This window comes from Anolis sagrei, chromosome Y (assembly GCF_037176765.1).
Source record: "Anolis sagrei isolate rAnoSag1 chromosome Y, rAnoSag1.mat, whole genome shotgun sequence".
NCBI lineage: Eukaryota > Metazoa > Chordata > Lepidosauria > Squamata > Dactyloidae > Anolis > Anolis sagrei.
The window spans coordinates 31,239,642-31,264,344 of NC_090035.1; the positions used below are offsets into that span (position 1 = coordinate 31,239,642).

At 42.5% G+C, this 24,703-nt stretch overlaps 1 pseudogene; it reads left to right on the plus strand.

The window, feature by feature from the left end:
- LOC137095579 (claspin-like) overlaps positions 1–24,703 on the plus strand; it is a 138,548-nt pseudogene that overhangs the window by 29,169 nt on the left and 84,676 nt on the right.

Sequence of the window (24,703 nt, forward strand, 5' to 3'; positions counted from 1 at the left end):
CGCCTCGTGCATCCCAAACATGGATCGCGCCTGGCGTGGAGCTGGACGTACCACTCCGCTGCTCCTCCTCTCAGCGCTGCGCCCACTGCTCGCACCCTGCTCGCCTCCGATCCGAAGGTAAGGGCGTTATCCTCTAGATATCCTCTCACCATGGTCAGGAAGTACGCGAGGCTCCCGGCTTCTCCTCCAAATTCAAACCTCAGCTGCTCCCTTCTGGGTTGGTAGAGAAGGGGCTGCCTCTCTCGGCTCTCCGCTCGCGGTGGCCCTCCCTGGAGCCCTCGCTGCTCCGGGGGCAATTCCTGACGCCCTGTGCCACGCCCGGCTCCGTCCGAGGGCACCAGGAATGTCTGCTGGGACGTCAATCCCCGGGGTTGTCCCTCCTCCTCATCGCTCTCTGCAGCGGTCCTCCAACTCGTCTGCGTTTTAGGACGTGCCCCGGGTCCCCGGTCACTCCTCTCCTCTGCACTCCACATCGACTCCCCTCGGGGTTGTGGTTCCTCTAACAAGGGGGCCAGCTGCTCCATCACCTTCGACATCATCGCGAGGGTGGTCTCCATGGATGCCAACTTTTCCTCCAAGTAATCCAACCTCTGCGGGGAGGGAAAGTCTAGCCTGCTGCTTTCTCTCGTCGCTGCCCCTGCCCCCTTCACTCGCCTCTGTGTGACTCCGTTGGGCTGGGCGTACGCAGTCGATGAAGCCAAGGCATTCACTCTCTCCAGCTCCTCTTCCGCATTCTCAAAAGGGGAGGCTGGTTCTCCCCCCTCCGTTGGATCTTCCTCTCGTTGCATAGGGGTACCTCACCACAGCCGTGGGATGGCACTGATGAATCCCCTCCACCCGTCTCAAGCTCCCCTCCACCTGTCTCAAGCCACCATTCTTACATTTCATCTGTCCAAAATTTCATTTCTTCTTGTGACGGTAATTTTCCTTCCTTATTTTTTAATCCATTTACCACAAATCTTCCCCATACAGCATCAAAATCGCTTTGTTTCCATATACCTTTTTAAACCTTTAATATACATGTCAATTTATCATTTATTGCTATTTTCCATGCTTCTTTATACCACTCCTCTATTTGTATATTCATTTCTTTCTTCCAATTCCTTGCTATAAGCAGTCTTGCTATAGCTAGTAAGTTTGTTATCGCTTCTTTATCCTCCTTTTTCAATTGCTTATCGTTATATAATGATAGTAAGGCTATACTAGGACTTTTATCTATTTTTATATTCATTATAGTTTCTATTTCTCTAAATACTTTCTCCCAAAAATTATTTACATATTTACATTGCCACCACATGTGTATATATGTTCCTGGTTCTTGACACCCTCTCCAACAATTTATTGAGTTATTTTTATTCATATATGCTATTCTTACCGGTGTCAAGTACCACTTCCATATTAACTTGTAATAGTTTTCTTTAACTCGTATCGATAATTTTTTTAAATGTCTTTGTCCCCATAATTGTTGCCACTCTATTTCACTTATTTTTATCCCTAAATCCTCTTCCCAAATCTCTTTAAGGGTGCACTTTTTTGTTTTTTATCCTTCATTTCAATTAGTATCTTATAAATTTTGCTAATTATACCTCTCAAGTTTTCGTGTTCTTCTACAGCCCTTCCCTTCTGTATTATTTGTTCGAATTGATTGAGTTGGCTTCCACTTCTATTATTTTCTTTCCAGTTTATTAACCATTGTTCTAATTGTATACAATGAAACCATGACAATTTTATTTCTTTAAACTCTTCCAACATCATTTCTCTCTTCATTTCCATCTTCATCCAATCCCCTATCCTATCTAAGTTTATTTCCCTTACCTTTTTATCCATTACATTTTTAAATTTTTTGGGAACTTCTTTTCCATCACTATTGGGGTTATAATTGATCCCCCCTTTATTAACCTCCCCTTATATTTATTCCATACTTTCAGTATGTTGCTCAGCATTGGGTTTCTAATTTCCCTCATTTCTTTTCTAGTAAACTGTTTAAAAAATATATTCCAAGTTTCATCTTCCACTTTTCCTGAATCATTACTAAGCCAATCTATTCCCTCTTTTTTGACCATTCCTTCTATAACCAAACTTAATCTACTTGCTTCATAATATTTTTTTATATTAGGTAACGCCAGTCCACCCTCCTTTTGCGATCTGTACCATAATTGTTTATTTAGTCTGTTTCTTTTACTTCCATTACAGTACTTATTAATCATTTGTTGCCATCTAGTTAGTTCTTCTTCTGTAATTTGAAGTGGTAGCATCCTAAATATAAAATTTATTTTTGGAAGTATTTTCATTTTTACTAATGCTATTCTTCCAAACCAGGATAAGCGTATACCTTCGTACTCTATTAACTTTTTCTGGACTTCTTTCCTTAATGTTACTACATTTACTTCCTCTATCTCTTTTAAATCCTTAGTTATTATTACTCCGAAGTATTTTACTTTGTTCTTAATTCTTATTCTCATTTTGCTCTGTTCTATAAAATCTTTTTCTTCTTCTCTTGTATAATTAAGTAGCATCATTTCTGACTTGTTCCAATTAACTTGTAAACCTGTTGCTTTCCCAAATATCTCCAAATGTTCTTTTATTCTATCCATTTTCTCCACTATATTTTCTATAAATAACAATGTATCGTCAGCGAATAAACTCACCTTCTGTTTCTCCTTTTTTCCTAACCCTTCTAAATTTTTATCATTCCTTATGCTATTAGCAAACAGTTCTATCACCATGGCAAATAGTATCGGAGACAAAGGGCACCCTTGTCTGGTTCCTCTAGTCACTTTTATTTTGTTTGTCACTCCGTCATTTATAGTTACCACTGCTGAGTTCCTTGAGTAAAATTGTTTTAGTACTCCTTTTATTCTTTTTCCCATTCCAAATTTATTCAATATTTCCCTTAATGTCTCCCATTCCACACAATCGAACGCTTTAAAAATATCTAATGATAATATCCCTGCTTTTTCTTTCCCCTCTTTAGCCCAATGAATTTTATTTAATACTCTCCCTATCAAATTTGACATTTGTCTTCCTTTTATAAACCCGCACTGATCTTCTTTTATGTACTTATACATACATTTATTCATTCTATTGGCTATTATCACGGACAATATCTTTGCATCCTGATTAATTAATGATATGGGCCTATATGACCCTTGGTCTGTTAAGTCTTTATCAGGTTTAGGTATTAATATTATTAATGATCTCCTCCATGATTCGGGTATTTTATCTCCCTTCATTATTCCATTATACAATTCTAATAATTTTGGGGTTAAAACATCTCTAAAGCTTTTATAATATTCTGTCCCTAGACCATCCAAGCTTTCCCTACTTTTAATTTCTTAATAACTTCCTCTATTTCTTTTTTCTTAATAGGTTGTTCCAGTAACTCTTTATCTTTCTCCTCCAGCTTACTCTCCCAATTTTCCTCCACATATTTCCTAATTGCCTCTATGGGGCTTGCTTTGGTTTGATATAGTTCTTTATAAAATTCTTCAAATACTTTCAATTTTTCTTTCATAGCTCTACATAATTTACGTGTTTTATCTTTTATCGTATTTATCATTCCTTCCATTTTCCCTACTTTTAATTTCTTAATAACTTCCTCTATTTCTTTTTTCTTAATAGGTTGTTCCAGTAACTCTTTATCTTTCTCCTCCAGCTTACTCTCCCAATTTTCCTCCACATATTTCCTAATTGCCTCTATGGGGCTTGCTTTGGTTTGATATAGTTCTTTATAAAATTCTTCAAATACTTTCAATTTTTCTTTCATAGCTCTACATAATTTACGTGTTTTATCTTTTATCGTATTTATCATTCCTTCCATTTTCTTTTTCTGTGTTGATTTGGCTAGCTTCTTTGAATTCCTATCACTAAACTCAAAATATTCCCTCCTTAAATAAATTAAATTTTCTTAAACTTCGTCTATTTCCATTTTATCCAATTCCTCTTTTTTTGCTCTTAACCTAGCATAAATTTGTGTATCTCTCTTTATTACATATGCTTTTTCAATCTCTTCTATTTCTCTTTCTAAATTCCTTTTCCTTTCTTCTTGCCTTCTTTTTAAGTTAATTGTCTCTTTTATACATAACCCTCTGGTCACTGCTTTCATAGTGTCCCATAGAACTCCCTTTGTCACCCCCTTTTCATTAAAGCCCCATATTTCTTGCCATTCTGCTTGCACTTTATCTACTATCTCTTTATGATTTAATATTCTTGTATTTAACCTCCACCTTTTCATTTTGTCATAATCACATTTCAACACAATCTCAATTGAAACCAAAGCATGATCCAAAATCTTAATCATACCTATATCAGCATTTAGCACTTTACTTGTCATATTTTTGGAGACAAAAATATAATCAATTCTTGTATATACCTTATGTACCGATGAATAATATGTATATCTACTTTCATTCCCTTTTACCAATCTGCACACATCCTTTAATTGCCATTTATTCATTACTCTACTTAATTCCGTTGTTTCATTATTTCTAGCTTTTGATGCTATCGTAGTTTTATCCTTCTTTAAATCCATACAGCAATTACAATCTCCTCCAAATATTACATTTTGTTGATGGTAATTCTCTATTTGCTCGAACACTTTTTCATAAAATTCTTGCTGTTTTACATTTGGTGCGTATACATTTACTAATACATATTTTTCCTCCCCTATTTCCCCATATATTATTATATATCTTCCCTCTTCATCTTTCAGTACCTTGTTTATGACAAAGTTACATTTCTTAGCTATTATTATTGCTACTCCTCTTGACTTTGATGACCCAAAAGATGTTTCATAGTTCCTTATCCAGCTCGACTTTAGCTCGTTTGAGCCCTGCCTATTTTGATGTGTTTCCTGTAGGAAGATGAGGTCCGCTGCGTCCTTCTTCAGTAAAGATTCAATCCGCCTTCTCTTAATTACGTCCCCAACCCTCTCGTGTTAAGTGTTGAAATTCTTAATTTATGGGACATCATTTCCATTTCCCTTTAAAAGCTTTTTTGTGGCTTGAAACAACGTGAACCCTTGTCCCTTTCCCTCCCCTCCCCTTACTCCCCATTCCCCCCTCCCCCCCAATCCCCCCACTTCCCTCGTTCCCCCCTTCCTCCCCTTCCAATCTTCGGGACTACTCGTCCCAATCATGGCCCCCGGCCTTCCCAATTGGGGAGGGGGGGGCGAAGTCATCCCGTGGCCCAGAGTCTCCCTCCCCCCGAGTGCTCATTTTAAATCAATAAAAAGCTTGATTGCAGTGTATAGTTTTTTCTTACATCTCGATTCCTCCAACGGCACCGATTAATTCCTCCAATTCTCCTCCATCCGGATCCTTCACCTCCTCTTCCTTTTGATCTCTCTCTTGTCTTCTTACTATGCCAAGCTCCTCCAGTAGTTGATAACCTTGTTCCAGTGTGTCGATTCTATATCTCTTGCCTTTCCATTGAAATTTAAGAAAGATAGGGTATCCCCAGGTGTACACAATTCCAGCTTTCATTAACTGCGTCGTAATAGGCTTCATTGAGTATCTCCAGTTCTTAGTTTCAGGACAGTAGTCATTAAATATTTCCAATTTTGAGTCTCCCATCTTTAGGAGATCTGGATTTTTCTTTAATATTTTCATCAAATCTTCTTTCTTTGCGAAATTGTGAAATCGAATTATTATGTTCCTAGGAATTATTCTATTTCTTCCAGCTGGAAGGCGATGAACTCTCTCAATATCCAGTTCTGACCAGGTTAGTGTTGGCGAAATCTTTTGCAACCATTTCAAGATCTCAGATTTCAGATCTTCTTTCTTGTTTCCTTCTGGATAATTTTTTATTATTGCGTTGTTTCTTCTTTGGTTGTCTTGCATGTACACAAACTTTCTTTCCACATCAGAGAGCCTATTTTCATTTTTTTGCGTTTGTTGTTTGAGTACCAGTTGCTCCTGTGTACTTCTTTCAATTTCTGCTTTGTTTTTTCATATTTCTCCCTGTGCAATCTCCAGGGCTTCTCTTATTGTCTGAAATTTTCCATCTGAGCTTTTTTGTTCTGCGTCCAACTCTGCTCTCATTTCTTTATTGCTGGTCAGAATTTCTTGCTTCAATGCCTGAATTTCGCCCTTCCTTATTTCCTCTTTCTTTATCAAACATCAGGTTCAAATTCAAGTTCATTTCCTTTGTTTGTCTTTCAGCCTCTCCTTTAATCAATTCTGCTATTTTACTTAGCATTTGACTACTGCCCATCCCCAATTCTTCCCTCTCACTGCTCATCCTGCTTTCTTTTGGCTCTGCTGTTAAACATGGCAGCGAGGTGGAAATAGTTCCTCCCCCTTTTGCCCCCCCTTCCATTTGAGGGGGGGTTTGGGGGGTGTTCGTTTTAGCTGATTCCCTTAATTGTGGGGAGGGGAGGACTTCTCCTGACAGTGCTCATTTCCTCAGGGGCCCTTTCAGTCTTTCTAATCTTGAAAGCGATCTGTCCGAAGGTTTGGAACACAACCAAAGAGGATTTGGCTTTGGGGTATCCTGACTTTGTTTCTTCCTTCTCATTCAACCTCAGCTTTACTCCTCCTGCTTTCATCAATTTTTAATTACTTAGTTTTCCCGTTCTACACAGCACACAGTACAAGAAAGTCCCACTCAAATATACCTTGCAATGCCAAGAGGGTTCGTCTTTAATATAACGAGACTAGCTCGATCCTTCTTCAAAAGAGGAATCTGCATCTAATCTTTATTTTGCCTTCCCAGATCATTAAGTCATTAAATCCAATATTTCTAGTATTTTAATATTGTATTTAAATTGCAAGCTGTTTATCTTCTCCAAGTCAGTGCACAGTTATAATTAGCAAGATGGTTTCACTTTCAACTTCAGCTTCAGCAGCTTCCAAGCAACTTTCACTACCAGGCAGCTTCGGCAGCCACCCTATCTTCTGCCAAAGCTCATAAATCAAAGCAATTAATTGGTAATAAATTACCTTCTTAGGCTTTCCACATGCACCAGACTTTCGCCTCCCTTTTGATCCAGAAAGGACAATTATCCATCCATTTTCACTGCTTATTTGCTTATATTTCCACTAGAGCTGGAGGAAAGACGTCTGTTCAACCAGCCATGGTAACTCCGCCCCCCAAATCTCTGCTTTCTAAACCTAGTTGACATCTATTTTGGGACAGTCGGGCTCAGAGGAAGGCAAAGACAAAGCCACTCTGAACAAATCTTGCCAATCAAGCTTAATATGGTATGTCCAGCTTAGGGTTGCCATAACTTGGCATTAAACACACAAGCACACACACAAAACAATTGCACTAAACACAAATGGGACTTGTATTGAATAATGTGCCTAGAATTGTCTTGCACACACCTTTAAGTCTGTAGAACACATAAAGAGAGAAATAAAATGCTGCTCTGTGATTGGCTTCTTGATATAAAAAAGGGAAGCTGGCATCTCACTGTTGCAAAATATTAGGGAAAGTGCTGCTATCAACTTACAGTTAATGCTGGATCTAAGAATACAGAAGTATTTTCTGAAAGAGGATTGGTGGGGCATTTGTCCTGTATCTAAGGACTGTCACCAAACAAATGCATTCCAGAGATTTCCGTCTTATGCCACTAAGCCATTTGAGACTTCTTTGATATCAGTGCCATCTTATAAAAACCCCATATGGATTTTGCTGTCAGGGTTTTGAATGTCGGCCATCGACAGAGAAAATACCAGTCGCCTTTGGCCAGCATGGACGAAAATGCAATGGATGCCAATATGGACGAGCTACTGGACCTCTGCTCTGGACAGTTTGGATCCCAGGACAAGCCCCAAAGCACTTATAGCAGCAAGAAGCCAAACATGGAGGAACTGCTTAACCTTTGTTCTGGGAAATTTGCAACTCAGGGTGAGTTCAGAGTGCTGGTCCTCAGTACAGGGGAGCCTTGGTGTTCCATAGGTTCAACCTACAGAATATAAAATTCAAACAAAGAATAATGATAGCAAATGAGGGTCATAGGTTACACTTTGCCTAGTCCTGGATTATTTAGAGGCTAATATTTATTAATGTCATTTTATCTATTCTTTTAATCTATGTTATGGGTGGTTAAAGTGAGGGGCATTGGCAATTGTGTGTATAATTCTGGATTATATAATGGCTACTATTGATTAATGTCATGTTACTTTTTTTTTTCATTTCTGTATATACTCAAGTATAAGCCGATCTGAATATAAGCTGAGGCACTTAATGTTACCACAAAAAAACTGGGAAAATGTATTGACTTGAGAATAAACTGAGTTGGAAATGCAGCAGCTACTGGTAAATTTCAAAATAAAAAGGATACCAATAAATTTATATTAATTGAGGCATCAGTAGGTTAAATGTTTTTGAATATTTGCATAAAACTGTAATTTAAGATAAGATTGTCCAACTCTGATTTAACCCTTATTCTAACCTTGAATGTAAATGTGCTTACATATCCTTCCAATAATAATAGAGTAAAATAATAAATGTAATAATAATAATAATAATAATATAGAAAAATAATGGAAATGTGATAATAACAGTAATAATAAAGTAAAATAATAAATGTAATAATTACAATAATAAATAGAATAAAATAATACATTTAATAATAATAAATAGAGTAAAATAATAAATGTAATAATAATAATAATAATAATAATAATAATAATAGTGTAAAATAATAAATAACTTTGACTCAAGTATACGCCGAGGGGGGCTTTTTCAGCCTTAAAAAGGGGGCTGAAAAACTCAGCTTATACTCGAGTATATATGGTATATTATGGGTGGTTAAAGTGAAGACTATATTCAGCTACCAAGGATGTTTGGAACTCTAAAATCTGAAGTAAACTTCTGGCCACTTCCATTTTGATTTTGTGGGGTAATTGTTTCATTTTTGTGGCTGGGGAGCCCTGTGCCTGGTTCTGGGGTTGGAAAATTGCCCCAAGGCCTGCCAACTTTGGCCATTCCTGGTTTATCCAGTGTCCAAGACAACTGGCAACATAATGAACACAATCCCATACGTATGTTGCCCAACAGAAGTGATTCAACGTGGGGGTTTTTTGAATGCTTTTCTTTGATATGGAATATCCACATTCAGTTTAGGTTGCTGGAGTGGGGTTGCAATTTGCATATAAAACACACACCAGTGAACATTGTGGGCTGTTAGGAATTGTGGGAGTTGAAGTCCAAAACACCTAAAAGGCCCAAGTTTGCCCATACCTAAAATATACTGTTTAGCTCACACCATTAAGTAGTCTACAAGGAGACCAGTGATACTTAAATATCGTAATAAATCTTCATATGGCTTCTAAAATCCTAGTATCTAGAGAAAAGAATAAAAAATAAGGTTGAGCATGGAGGAGGCATCTAAATAGAGGAGGTTGCTGTTGTTTAAAAGCTTCTTCTGAGACCTTTCCACCATAGTTAAGTATGTATTTGCCGGTCCCCTCATTTTTAATCTGGGGCAAATTACAGACTTTTCGTGGCCCTTCCGGCCCCCTTGCCTAACCTCTCAATTCTGATTGCTTTCCCAGATTCTCCCGTTCGAGCCTCTTCCAGACCTTCACCCCTGGAAAAGAGGGCCGCACTGAAGACCCCATGGCTGAGGCTGTAGCTCTTTGCTCTGGGTCATTTCCAACAGATTTATTTATTTATTTACTTTGCTTATATACCACTGTTCTCAGCCCAGGGGCGACTCACAGCGGTGTACAACATAGGAACAACAAAATTCAAGACATAGTGGCCGTTGGTGCTGGGGGAGGGGTGCTGATGTCACAGGGGACAAGATGGCAACGTCCTCCTGGCTCCCCTTCTTTATTCTGGCCCCAGAGTGGCCGTTGGTGCTGGGGGAGGGGCAAGACTCAAGGCCTGGAAACCGGTACCTGACAGTCCTCCTGGCTCCCCTTCTTTATTCTGGCCCCAGAGTGGCCGTTGGTTTAACCCTTATATACCCTCCCTCACAGGGGACAAGATGGCAATGTCCTCCTGGCTCCCCTTCTTTATTCTGGCCCCAGAATGGCCGTTGGTGCTGGGGGAGGGGCGCTGATGTCACAGGGGACAAGATGGCAACGTCCTCCTGGCTCCCCTTCTTTATTCTGGCCCCAGAGTGGCCGTTGGTGCTGGGGGAGGGGCGCTGATGTCACAGGGGACAAGATGGCAAGATGTAAGCTCACAGCAGCCGCTCCCAATAACGACACAGGACGCCAATCCGTAATCAATCAGGAACTTTTACTGCTGGACATTCATACACGAAGAAAGCCAGGATTGGCCTGCAGCCGCAGTTTAACCCTTATATACCCTCCCTCACAATTGAATTCCCCTTTCCCGCCGGCCGAGAATCCCGCGCAATATTCCCCGCCAAATGCCGACTGCTTCCCACCAAGGCCACCAGCTGCACATTCTTATCAGCACTCCATGTCAGGATTCTGGTTTTTTGCGCCAAGACTCAAGGCCTGGAAACCGGTTCCTGACATGACGTCCTCCTCCTCCTCCTCTTCTTCCTGGAAGGGAAATACATGTCACTACTATACTCCTTCTTCATCCAGCGAACCTTGGTACTTCTTCAACAAGCTACAGTGAAACGTTGGGTGTATTTTCCCCAAAACCTTCGGTAGTTGCAATGTATATGTGACATCATTGATTTTGCTGGAGATTCTAAACGGACCGATGTATTTAGGAGATAACTTCCTGGAAGGGGCATTCAACTTGAGATTTTTGGTGCTCAACCATACCAAGTCCCCTTTCTCCAACCTATCTCCTTCCCTCCTTTTTTTATCCGCAAATAACTTATACTTCCATTGGGCTTCTCTGAGTGATTCTACTACCTCCTCCCAACTCGCCCTCACTTTGTCTGGCCACCCTTCCTTTCCCCACGGTTCCTCCTCCTCCCAACTCAGCAGCTTTGGCAAAGGGGTTACTTCCATGCCGTAGACTATTTCAAAAGGGGATTTCCCTGTGGATGCGTGACAGGCTCCATTGTATGCGACTTCTGCAAATGGGATTAGGTCTGCCCAGTCGTTTTGGCAATGATTACTGTATGTTCTTAGGAAAAATCCCAACGTCTGCTGAGTGCGCTCGACTCCCCCATTGGTCATGGGATGGAATGCTGAACTCAGGGTCCTTTCTATCCCCATCAATTGTATGAACCTTTCCCAGAAACGTGCCATAAACTGCACCCCTCGATCACTGATCACCTGATCGGGACAGCCATGCAACCGATATATGTGTTTAATAAACAGCTCAGCCAACTTTTCCGCAGATGGCAATTTAGGCAGCGTTATGAAATGCGCCTGTTTTGAGAACAAGTCCATCACTGTCCATATGTAGCGCTGACCTCGGCTATTCGGGAATTCGCCCACAAAATCCATGGCAATCACACTCCAAGGTTTTGACGGCTCTGCCACCCTCTGCAATAACCCTGTTGGCTTTTGTGTGGGTATTTTGTTCTGTGCACATGCGTTACATTGGGATACATATGATTTTGTGTCACCCCTCATCCCAGGCCACCAACACTGGCATGCCAGTAATTTTAGGGTTTTCGTAACTCCCCAGTGTCCTGCTCCCTTGTTGTCATGGCATCTAATCATCATTTTTTTCCCGCAGGTTGACTGGGATATATACCTTCTTGTTTACAAAACCCAATCCACCCTTCCATTCCCCCTTTTCCTTGTTCCTCTCCAGCCATTCATCCTCCCTGCATGCCTGTCTTATCTCCTCCTCCCATCCCCCGTCCTTGCTCTCTACCCCCACCAGTCTTTGACTGCGCTCCGCTTGTGCTCTGGTTTGCACTGCCATGCCCCACTGCCGCTCCGAGAAAATACTCCCCTTTGGGTCTTGCCCCCTCCCTTCATCCTCCGGCATACGTGACAATGTGTCTGCGACCACATTTTGTTTCCCCTTGTGGAACTTCAGCTGGAAATCGAATCTGCTGAAGAACTGCCCCCATCTTATTTGTTTCGCTGACAATCTCCTGGGTGAAGTGATATATTGTAAGTTTTTATGGTCGGTCCATACCTCAAAGGGTATGCCGCTTCCCTCTAGCAAGTGCCTCCATGTCTCCAGGGCCCTTAGGATTGACAGGGCCTCCTTTTCCCACACCGGCCAGTTTCGTTCAGTCTCGCTGAACTTTTTTGATATGAACCCACATGGTTTTAACCTCCCTTCCGGATCCCTTTGCATCAATGCTGCCCCATAGGCCCAATCTGATGCGTCACAATGGATCACAAATTGCTTAGTTAGATCGGGGTGGATTAGGACAGGTTCTTCTGTGAACCTGCGTTTCAGTTCCTCGAAGGCCCTCTGGCACTCTGCTGACCAATTCAACTTCGCTCCCGGGGACTGTACCTTTATCGTCTCCCCCCTCCCCTTTGTCTTCAGCAATTCGGTGAGGGGCAGTGCCACCTGAGCAAAGTCTTTTATGAACACCCAATAAAAGTTTGCAAATCCTAGGAATGATTGCAACTGCTTGCGTGTTTGGGGGGGTCCCCACCCCCTGACATCCTCTACCTTTGAAGGATCCATTGCCACTCCTCCCCAGGAGATTCTGTATCCGAGGAAATCTATTTGTTCCTTATTAAATTCACATTTTGGCAGCTTTGCAAACAACTTTGCTTCCCTCAACTTCTGGAGTACCTCCCTCACCAACATGGGATTGCCTATCACGGCTGAATATAATTACGTCATCCACAAAGCAGTACACTCCGCGGTACAGTAGCGGGTGCAACACCTCATTAATCATTTGCATAAATGCCCCCCCAGAGCCTTTTAATACGAAGGGACACACGGAATATTCAAAATGCCCCAATGCACATGAGAAAGCTGTTTTCCACCTGTCCTCAGGCCGTATGCGCAACTTATGATAGGCCTCAATCAAGTCAATTTTCGTAAACACCCTTGCCTCTGACAGTCTCGACAGTAAGTCCTTGGTTAGAGGCAATGGGTAATTGTTGGTTGTGTTCACTGCGTTCAGCCCCCTATAGTCCACACACAACCTCAATGAGCCGTCCTTTTTGTGCCTAAATAGCACTGGGGCCCCCAATGGGGATTCAGATGGTACTATGAACCCTCGGGCTAAGTTCTTATCGATGTATTTCCTCAGTTCCTCCATCTCCTTAGCCGACATTGGGTATAGCCTATTCCTTGGCAGCTTAGCATCTTTATAGAGCTCGATTTTCACCTCGACCCATCTTGGGGGAGGAAGCTGATCTGCTTCCTTTTCATCAAACACATCCTCAAAGTCTCTATATTCGGGAGGGATCTCCTGCACTCCATCTGTCGTGCTTCCCTCCCCCTTATAACATTCCCCCTTCTCTTCGCCTTGGAAGCTTAGGCTGCCCTTCCTCCAATTGATTCGTGGGTTTGCCTCCCTCAACCACGGCATCCCCAATATCACATTGTAAGTTGTTATAAGGGATACCACAAATGTTATGCCACCTTCCCAATTCCCTATCTTGCATTGCACTTCCCCCACTTCGAATCGCGCCGGGGCTCCAGCCGCTACCGAGCCATCCAGCTGTGAGAATGCTATAGGGGCTGGCAAGACGGCCTTCTCACATTTCAGTTCATCTGCCAATTCTGGGGTCATAATGTTCCTGGAGCAGCCACAATCCATGAGGGCTTTGCAGCTGGCCCACTTCCCCTCCCCTTCTAGTCTTATCGGGAATACTAACATCCCTGGGTTGTGACTCACCAGATTCCCCACTGGGGCCCTGTGAGGGAGGCTCTCTTCCGCTCTCTTCCCAGTGGCCGGTTTAAACTTTGACTGAGGGGAATCCCCCCCTTTCCTCTGCTGACAATTTGCAGCCCGATGCCCAAAACGGCCGCATACAAAACAGCCGCCTCTCTGCTCCTTGGGTCCTCTGGCTGGGCCTTTCCCGATCGTGTCTCTCTCCGCCCTCCGACTCTCCTCCTTGGCTCTCGGCTGCTGCAGTGTCGCCCCTTGATGTCTCTTGACACCCACTGCCCGTACTCTGCTTGCGTCCGATCTGAAAGTGGGTGCGTTGTCCTCTAGGTATCCCCTCACCATGGTTAATAAATAATCGAGGTTCCCAGCTTCACCTCCAAATTCGACTCGCAGCTCCTCCCTCCTCTGGTGAGGGACAAGGGGTTGCCTCTCCCGGTTCTCGCGGTGGTCCTCGCTGGAGCCAATGCTGCTCCAGGGGCAATCCGTGCCACCCTGTGCCATGCCCGGCTCCGGCCGAGGGCACCAGAAGCGTCTGCTGGGATGTTAGCGTTAGTCCCCGCGGCTGTCCTTCCTCCTCATCACTCTCTGCCCCAGTTTTCCAACTCGCCTGCGTTTTAGGCCGTGCTCCGGGTCCCCGGTCACTCCTCTCCCCTGCACTCCACACCGATTCCCTTCGGGGTTGTGATTCCTCTATCAAGGGGGCCAGCCGCTCCATCACCCTCGACATCACTGCGAAGGTGGTTTCCATGGTGGTTTCCATGGATGCCACTTTTTCCTCCAGATACTCCAACCTCTGCGGGGAGGGGAACTCTAGCCCACTGCTTTCTCTCGCTGCCACCTCGGTCCCCTTCACTCGCCTCTGGGTTACTCCGTAGGGCCGGGCATAAGCAGTCGATGAAGCCAAGGCAGCTACTCTCTCCAGCTCCTCCTCCGCATTCTCAAAAGGGGAGTCCGGCTCTTCCCCTGCTGCTGGAATTTGCTCCCGTTCCATAAGGGTACCTCACCGCAGCCGCGGGATGGTACCGGCAATCCTGGCTTAATGTAAGCTCACAGCAGCCGCTCCCAATAACGACACAGGACGCCAATCCGTAATCAATCAGGAACTTTTACTGCTAGACATTCATACACGAAGAAAGCCAGGATTGGCCTGCAGCCACAGTTTAACCCTTATATACCCTCCCTCACAATTGAATTCCCCTTTCCCGCCGGCCGAGAATCCCGCGCAATATTCCCCGCCAAATGCTGACTGCTTCCCACCAAGGCCACCAGCTGCACATTCTTATCAGCACTCCATGTCAGGATTCTGGTTTTTTGCGCCAAGACTCAAGGCCTGGAAACCGGTACCTGACAGTCCTCCTGGCTCCCCTTCTTTATTCTGGCCCCAGAGTGGCCGTTGGTTTAACCCTTATATACCCTCCCTCACAGGGGACAAGATGGCAATGTCCTCCCGGCTCCCCTTCTTTATTCTGGCCCCAGAGTGGCCGTTGGTGCTGGGGGAGGGGCACTGATGTCACAGGGGACAAGATGGCAACGTCCTCCTGGCTCCCCTTCTTTATTCTGGCCCCAGAGTGGCCGTTGGTGCTGGGGGAGGGGTGCTGATGTCACAGGGGACAAGATGGCAATGTCCTCCTGGCTCCCCTTCTTTATTCTGGCCCAAGAGTGGCCGTTGGTGCTGGGGGAGGGGTGCTGATGTCACAGGGGACAAGATGGCAATGTCCTCCTGGCTCCCCTTCTTTATTCTGGCCCAAGAGTGGCCGTTGGTGCTGGGGGAGGGGTGCTGATGTCACAGGGGACAAGATGGCAACGTCCTCCTGGCTCCCCTTCTTTATTCTGGCCCCAGAGTGGCCGTTGGTGCTGGGGGAGGGGCGCTGATGTCACAGGGGACAGAGAGGTGAGGATTTGGAGGCTGGAGATGGGCAGCTTTTCACATCCCCTGACAATTTACATTTCACCTCAGGGAAATGAGTTATATTCGACAGACTATGTTGCATCTGCACATGAAAATAATGGTTGCTTACCAGTAACCGTGTTGCTTTGAGTGGTATTCTGTGAAATTTGTATGTATGGTATTTGCTGTGCCTACGTGATGTTCCTTTTGTCTGAAACTGGCTGCACAGGCAATACCATATGTGCAATTTCACATACACGATGAAGAAGTAATTCATTCATCACCCCTCAAGATTGGCCATGCTTTGTTTGAACGCTGTGACATCTTGGATGCTTTCTATGAATAGGAGACTCCCTTTCATGGTATTTTTGTATTCTTACCTTTTTCTCTCATGGCAGGTTAAATAGAAGCTTCAACTGGAATATTTGACCGCTGTTACATTCCAGATGTCCCATAAGCATCCTTTCCCCTCTTTTAACCTCCTACTCGTTTATTTGCAGGGAAGTGGAAGAGGAGGAAGAGGGTGAATTTAAAGACTTCCAGCTTGTAACTGCTTTTGACAGTGAAGAAGTGAGTAATGTAACCCTCCTCGGTTATTAAAGGGAAGCTTTACAAGTTGGTTGTATCAAACACTTTGGTTAATGTGGCTTTAATAAGTGTTTTTAAGGTTTTGATATGTTTTTAATGTGTATTTTAACATAATTGTTTATTTGTTTTTATGAATGTATGTTAACCCTGCATTGAATTGTTGTCATATATATGCGAACATTATCTGAACATTAGGAAGAGCTTCCTGACTGTGAGAGCTGTTCAACAGTGGAACTCTCTGGCCCGGAGTGTGGTGGGGGCTCCTTTTTTGGAGGCTTTTAAACAGAGGCTGGATGGCCATTTGTCAAGGGTGCTTGCACAGGTCCGCAGTTTGGAGTTCCTCCTGGACTCAGCGCTGACGCTTGATGAGCAGGTTTCAGCAGTGGCCGGGAGGGCCTTTGCACAATTAAAACTCGTGCGCCAACTGTGACCTTACTTCGTGAAGTCTGACTTGACCATGGTGGTCCATGCCTTAGTTACCTCTAGACTGGACTACTGCAATGCACTCTACGTGGGGCTACGCTTGAAGACAACCCGGAAATGACAACTTGTCCAACATTCGGCAGCCAGATTAATAACGGGCTAGTTACAGGGAGTGGTCTACTCCCTTGTTTAAGGAGCTCCACTGGCTGCCGTTTATTTTCCAGTCCCAAGGTACAGGTTATCACCTATAAAGCCCTAAACGATTTGCGACCTGCCTATCTTTGTGACCGTATCTCCCTCCATGAACCAGCCTGGGACCTCCAATCTTCTGGGGAGGCCCTTCTTTCACCCCTGGCAGTTTCACAAGCTTGCCTGGTGAGCACAAGGGAGAGAGCTTTTTCCTCTGTGGCCCCCCAACTCTGGAACTCATTACCTGGAGAGATAAGGAAAGCCCCTACCCTAGAAACCTTTAAAAAGAATCTTAAAACCTGGCTCTTCCACTGCGCCTTTGGTGAGTAGGTATACAACCTCATACTATTGCTCAGCCTCAACTTTTTTGTCATTGGAGTATACGCCCCCCCCCCCCCAGTGGGAAAGCTCTATTTCACAATTCTCGTTTTAATGAGCCCCCCTACACAAATAACCTGCTTCTCCTTTTATAAATAATAATAATAAAAAACTTTATTTATACCCTGCTCCATCTCCCCCAGTGGGACTTGGGGCGGCTTACATGAGGCCTTGCCCATCACTACAATAAACACAATATTACACAAAAACATAACAAAACCAAAAAATAAAATACATAAAATGCAAAACCAATATAATAGACGACACAGCAATATAAAATCAATCATTAAAACCCAAAGGAATTACACTGGGCAGGGCCAAATTCAAAGATAAAAATTTTAAAACACTGGGAGATAGGGCAATGTAAAATTATCAGGAAGACAATTTTATCTCACCCATGTTTTTAATCAGTTTTTTAATCATTTTCTCGCACATGTAGTCACCCATTGTCACTGTGACTGTTTATTGTAATCTTATATTGTTAATGTTTTCATATGTTTTATGTAATTATGATGTTGTTTGATGCATGTATTTTTGGTTTTATTTTGCTGTAATTTGTTGATAGGGCTTGGCCTCATGTAAGCCGCCCCAAGTTCCTGTTGGGGAGATGGTGGCGAGATATAAATAAGGATTATTATTATTATTATTATTATTATTATTATTATTATTATTTGAATGTAATTTTCCTGCTTCTTGGCTAGAGATTGGACTGGATGGCTCATGAGGTCTCTTCCAACTCTATGATTCTGTGTAAGCTGCCTTGAGTTCCCTATGGGGTTGAGAAAGGCAGGGTGTAAATAGGGTAAATAAATAAATAAAAGTCTGTTCACACAAGAATGGATTCCAGTTTTAGTGGCAGAGTGCAAGCTGTTCTCTTATTTTTAATAGTGGTACCTTTGCTAGTTCTGGAAATATCTAGGTTCCTGCCCCTAAACATTCAAAACATTGTTAAGATTTCAGCAGATTAGATCTGTGCTCTTTTATGATTATTTTCACAAGCTTAAAATTTCCCCCTCTGGTCCCATTGACACTCAGTTCTGTGCTCAGTACCTGATTCTGTAGGTGCTCTCAAACAATGCAGTTCTGTTAATGATGTTCTTTAAATAAAAGAGTAATTGAAATGGTATGTATATGCCTTAAAGTTCCCTTGTTGACTTATAGCAACTCCACTTTATAAGATTTTCTTACTCAAGGAAGAATCAGATGTGGATTTATCAGTTCCTTCCTCTGAAGGCTCACCTACCAACTCTGGGATTTGTTAGTGGCCTCCTATCCAAATATTAACCATATCTGACCTTGCTTAGCTCTCAAAATCTGTTGCCTCCATGATGTTGAAATGGCAGAGAGTAATAAAGAACAGTAAGGATGTCCCCGTATATTATTTGAACTTCTGAATGCAATATTTTCCGGATTGTCAGGATGAGAAGAGCAAATGGGGGGAAGAACAGGAGGGAGTGAGGAGGAGGAAGAGGAGGAAGAGGAAGAAGACGAAGAAGAGGGTGAAGATGAATCAGAAGTTGATGATGAAGAGGAAATGTTGAGACAAAGTGAAGGACTAAAGAAGAAAGTGTAAGTAAATCTTTCTAGTTTTGATACATTTTAAAGAAATACAGAAGCTGAAGCTGAAGGAGACCAGCATAAAAGTATACATTTGAGTGATGTAAATAGTAGACTCTTCCAGCATCTCGCCTTAGAAAGATTAACAAACTACTCTCTGGGAATTTGGGATTGCTTCCCCTAGTAGGGCTTCATAATGACTGTGTTGTATGTCAGCCTGTTCAGCCTGTGATGGTGTCTGATGATCAGGTTGCTTTGGATCATGGGAATGACAATGATGTTTATGTTCAAGCTGGTTTCCCTGATGAAGATGGGGATGCTGTCCATTAAAATGTTCCTGAAGGTAATGGGGATGATGGTCTGTTTCCTGGGCCTGGTTTTGGAGATGTGGAGCCTGAATGCAGTTTAGATAATGGGTCACAGAGGCCTGTATTGCTGTAAGAGCTTGGGAAAGGTTCTGCACCGCATTTCCCTGGTCAGTTATCTCCACTTGAAGATTTTAATTAAGCTCCTTTCATAGCAGTGAAGCCTTGAACAGGGGAAGTGTTTTTAGTCAGCAAAGACAAACAGGTCAGCAATTGCGGCACTCAGACAGATTACAGCAGAAGTTAGAAGTGAAACCAAAATTGAGAAAAAATCGTTTCCTAGCAGTTTGGGAAATAGGGCAGGGATATAAGTTCCAGGTACGGAATCTAGCTTCAGATGAAGCAACATTGGATCCATGTTAAGTTCTTCATGCCAGGTTCTTGGACTCTTGTCTTTGTTTGATTAATGGATGAAGTGCCTTTGCTGTTATTTGCCTTTGAAATCAAGTATCTAGTTCCATTGACTTTTTTTTGGACTATTTCTCTTTGGATTAATTGTTCCTGTTTCTTTCTACTCAATTGGATTACCTTTTACTGTGGATTACTTTTTATTGCTTTGGTTTATATTACCCTCAATTAACTTTCTATTTTAACCTATCTGTGTGGTGTTTAAAGTCAGAGGGGATCCTGCTCTGGAGTGCAACATATTGGGTCAGATAAAGCTCTTTTAAAAACTAAATATAGGATTGAGATGCTGGACCAATACTCCACACAACTCTAGGTATCATTGACAATGTTGAGGCATGCTGAGAGTTTAAATCTAGCATTATCTGACATACCATCTAGCTAAGACTATGGCTGATCAGAAATGAAGCATGGAAGCTTAAGATTCAGAAAGCTCCCTTAGCAATAAATGGCTAACAGGCTAGTAGATGTTTCTGTAAGCTTAACAACCATTCTGGTCTCATATGCAAGGCTGGAAATTCTAATTTAGGATTGCATAGTTAACTAACTTGCCTTGAATCCTGTCAGAAATGTTAAAAATTAACTAGGTATTTTTGATTACAAAAATGTGAATCAAGCACTGAAAGGGTTAAATGGATTCACTGACTCAGCAAAAGCTACAGTTCTATATAAGCAGGTTTGCCTCTAGCTTAGTCGCCGTCAGTCTGAGGTAAACCTCAGGGGGAGAAAGGTCTCAGTCTGTGAGAAGGCCTCACAGTGTAAGGTAGACCTTAGTCTGCAAGAGAAGCCTCTGTGTGAGGTAGGCTTCACAGTGTGGGGTAGGCTTTAGTCTATGAGAAGGCCAAATGTGTGTAGGCCTGGTGTGAGAAGCTTTGGTGAGAGAAGCTCCAGGTAAAGCCACATGTGTAAAGCTCCAGTATAAAGGCTGCTATGTGTAAAAAGCTACTGTGTGAAGCTCCAGTATAAGTTCGTTATGAGAGGAGGCTCTGTGAAAGCGAAGCTAGAAGCTGTTTATCTGCATAAGAAAGAAGCCCAGCATGGAAGCAACGAAGGGAGTATAAAAAACTTGTAAATGTTCCCTTGCTACTTCACGGTTCGCTTTTTGTGGACTCTGTTGCAGACGTTAAATAAATATAAATAAATATTTATGTGGTGGCGGACAGCACCATCATATTATTTTACTACAATAATTTTACTACACCATATTATTTTATTACAAAGAAAAGCCTCCTATGGAAGACAAAACATTGGTTTGTGTCATTTTGTTCTTTTTAATCACTTTAGGCTACTGATGCTGGGTTATGCTGCTGCTGATAAGCTATTCTGCTGTACATTTATGGGGAGAGTCTTTTGTTAATACGCACCTGCCCAACAAATCCTTGCACTTGAAATCTTTGTAGCACAGAAAAAGACCTTACTCTAGAGCTGAATTTTAAGCTCTTTGGCAGTTTGGAGCTTAGACTTGCAATATAGCAATGTTTAATGCTGATATTGTAATATGCTAATAATATAATATATTGTATGTAATATATACCTTGTAAGCCGCTCTGAGTCCCCTTTGGGGTGAGAAGGGCGGCATATAAATGTCGTAAATAAATAAATAAATATCCTCATTACATATGATACTCAAGGGCCATGGGTTTGACCTAATGCAGTAAGCCTCCGTTCCATCAACATCTTAGTCCTAACACATGTACTATAAAGGCAGTTTCTTATGAGTCTGTGTTCTGCCATTTATACTGAGATTTCTTAATACATCCCCTGAGTTTTACCTCCTTTTCCCCCCCTCCTCCTATCGCCACTCTACTTCAGAGGTGCAGTTTGTACCCTGTCCCAAGTGTTCTCCATCCTGCTACTGAGTTTTTCTGTAGTTACAGGTTTGCTTTGGTGTTCAAACCGGAGCAGCTATAACTGACTGTCTATGTGTCCATTAGATGACTCCTCTCAGATGGATCTGTTCCACAGAGAAGGTGAGGAGGACCATGAGAACGAGGAGCAGCTGAATGAGATGGAGGCCAAATGGAGGAAGAAGCACTTTGAGCGGGAACAGTGGCTCCGGGAGCAGGTGCCCATTTACACCTTAACCATTCATTCCCTTTTACCAGACTTTATCTCAGCATTGTCAATTGCAGGATGAATTCAGAGTATCTTCCCCATTTTAAAGGCTCCACTTGTGGTCATAGCATCATTGGCGGCCTTTAAGTGTTCTTCCACAAAGTTGCAATTTGCTTGCACCGATATGGATAGCAGTATGCACCCTGGTATTGCAGCAGGTTAAACCACTGAGCTGCTGAACTTGCTGACTGAAAAGTTGGCAGTTTGAATTCAAGGAATGTTATGCCTAGGTTCTGCCAACCTATCAGTTCAAAAACATGTAAATGTGAGTAGATCAATAGGTACCACTTCTGCGGGAAGGTAATGACACTCCATGCAGTTATGCTGGCCACATGACCTTGGAGGCGTCTATGGAAAACGCTGGCTCTTCAGCTTAATAATGGAGATGTGCACCACTCCCCAGAGTCGGACACAACTAGACTTGATGTCCAGGGAAACCTTTACTTTAATGCAAGTTTTATAAGATATTTATTTATTTCTTTATTTCGTGTACTTCTATCCCGCCCTTCTCAACCCCTGAAGGGGGACTCAGGGCAGCTTACAGACAGGCACAATTTGATGCCTACACAGTAATACAAAAACGCATAAAAACAGCAGTTATAATAATTAAAACAATCAATATATATCACAATCAATAACCAATGTCATACTCAGCTTTTGCCAACTCAGAGTCCATACTTCATTCCACATTGCCTATTCCTATCCGTTGTCGTAGTCCTTTATTTATCTGCCAAATTTTCCAAACGCCTGGTCCCAAATCCATGTCTTCAATTTCCTTCTGAAGGAAAGGAGGGATGTCGCCCATCTAATTTCCCCGGGGAGTGAGTTCCATAGGTGAGGGACCACCACTGAGAAGGCCCTGCTCCTCGTCCCCGCCAATCTCACTTGTGATAGAGGTGGGGCCGAGAACAGGGCCTCCCCAGAAGATCTTAAGCTCCGAAGTGGGACGTTGAGAAAGATCCGTTCAGACAGATACGCTGGGCCGGAACCGTATAGGGTTTTGTAGGTCAAAACCAGCACTTTGAATTGTGCTCAGAATTGGATCGGCAGCCAGTGGAGCTGACATAACAGAGGGGTGGTGTGCTCCCTGTATGATGCTCCGGTGAGTACACTGGCTGCCTCCCGCTGGACTAATTGGAGTTTCTTTCTTTTTTACATATATTTTTTATTAAATACATTTTCTCTTTACTTGTACATAAAATCAAGGGGTAGGGTGGTGATGGCCAATCTATACATAGCCATTCAAAAGGGGGAAAGGGTAGGGGGAGGGAGGGGGAAGTGGGGAAAGGGGAGTGTGCAGGGGTGTGTGAATGGGGTGTGGGGGGGTATTCTGTCGGCTTCCAATCTTCTTCTCCAAATATCTTCTGTTCTTCTGCTTCCTTATGTCTGTAGAAGATCTTCCACTCCACTTCTGTTGTCATCTTGATGTTTCTTTTCTTCTAATTCCTATCTCTTTATATTGCATTCCTATGTCTCACTATTCCTTTTCTTTTTGTTATTTTTTCAGTTTGTTTTCTTCGGTGAGAAAATCATCCACCAATTTCCAGTTTGTCTTTATAACTGGTCTACCATAAGATTATTTAAGGGCGAACGTTAATTTATCCGTGCCCTTAATTTCTTGGATTTTGTTTAGCCATTCTTCTTTCGTTGCGAGATCACTTTGCTTCCATTTTTTTGCTACTACCATTCTCGCTGCAGTGGAAAGATATGTAAATAGGATATCGTTGTTTCGGTCCTGTTCCAGTTCTTCATCTATTAGTCCTAGCAGGAAATACTCTGGTTTTAGCTGTATCTTTGTCTTAAATATTTTCTCACATGTCTCCTGTACCATCTTCCAAAAGGTCTTCATTTTGGGGCATGTCCACCAAACGTGGAAGAAAGTTCCGACTTGCGTTTCGCATTTCCAACATTTGTTCTGGGAATTTTTGTACATTACGCTTAATTTTGGGGGAGTCATGTACCATCTGTACATCATCTTGATCTGATTTTCCTTTAGGTCTGTCGAGTAGGTATACTTGATCTTTTTGGTCCATAATTTCTCCCATTCTGTCAGATTCATTTCTCTTCCGATGTTTGATGCCCATTTAATCATGCTTTCTTTGACTAGCTCTTTGAAGTTCTTTTCTTTCTTGATTTGGTCGTACCAAAAATACGAATGCCAACCTATTCTTAGGTCAAAGCCCTCTAGTTCTAATATTCTTTCCCTTCTTAGTGCGATCCAATCTATTATCCACCTTAAGCCGCAAGCTTCATAGTAGAGTTTGAAATCTGGTAGCCCTAGCCCTCCTCTCTCTTTCTTGTCTGTCATATGTCTGAACTTTATTCTCGGTTTTTTCCCCCCCCTCCATATAAACTTTGATATTTCTTTGTTCCATTCATTAAATAGTCTGTTGTTTCTGATTATCGGAACATTTTGGAAAAGGTATAACAGCTTTGGCAGGACGTTCATCTTGATCGTGGCAATTCTTTCCAGTAGAGATAGCGTTAAATTGTTCCAATTTTTCAGATCTTTTTTTATCTCCGTCCATTTTGCCTCGTAGTTATTCTTCAACAACTGAGAGTTCTTAGCTGTTAGTTGTATTCCTAAGTATTTTATTTTCGTGGAGATTTGTAATCCGGTGCTTTCTTTTAACTCTTCCTGATTTTTCTTGGATATGTTCTTTGTCAATATCATTGTTTTTTTCTTGTTGATCTTAAAACCTGCAAGAATCCCGAACTCTTCTATTTTCTTAAGCCAATTTAATATGTTTTCTCTTGGATTTTCTATGATGCAGATCAAGTCATCTGCAAAGGCTCAATATTTGTATGACTGTCTTCCTACCTTTAGTCCGGTCAGATTTTTGTCTTTCTTTATATTTCTTAATAGAATTTCCAAAGCCATGATGAAGATCAAAGGTGACTGTGGGCACCCCTGTCTGGTGCCTTTTTCAATTGATATTTCTTTCTATGGTTGTCCATTTATCCAGAGTACAGCCCTCTGTTCTTTGTAAACAGCATCGATGGCATTTCAAAAATTATGGCCTATGTCCAATTCTCTAAGTATTTCTTTGAAGAATTCCCAGCCTAGGTTGTCAAAGGCCTTTTCAGCGTCGACAGCCATTAGGGCCAGTTCTTTTTGGTGATGTGTTTCGTAAAATTCAATCA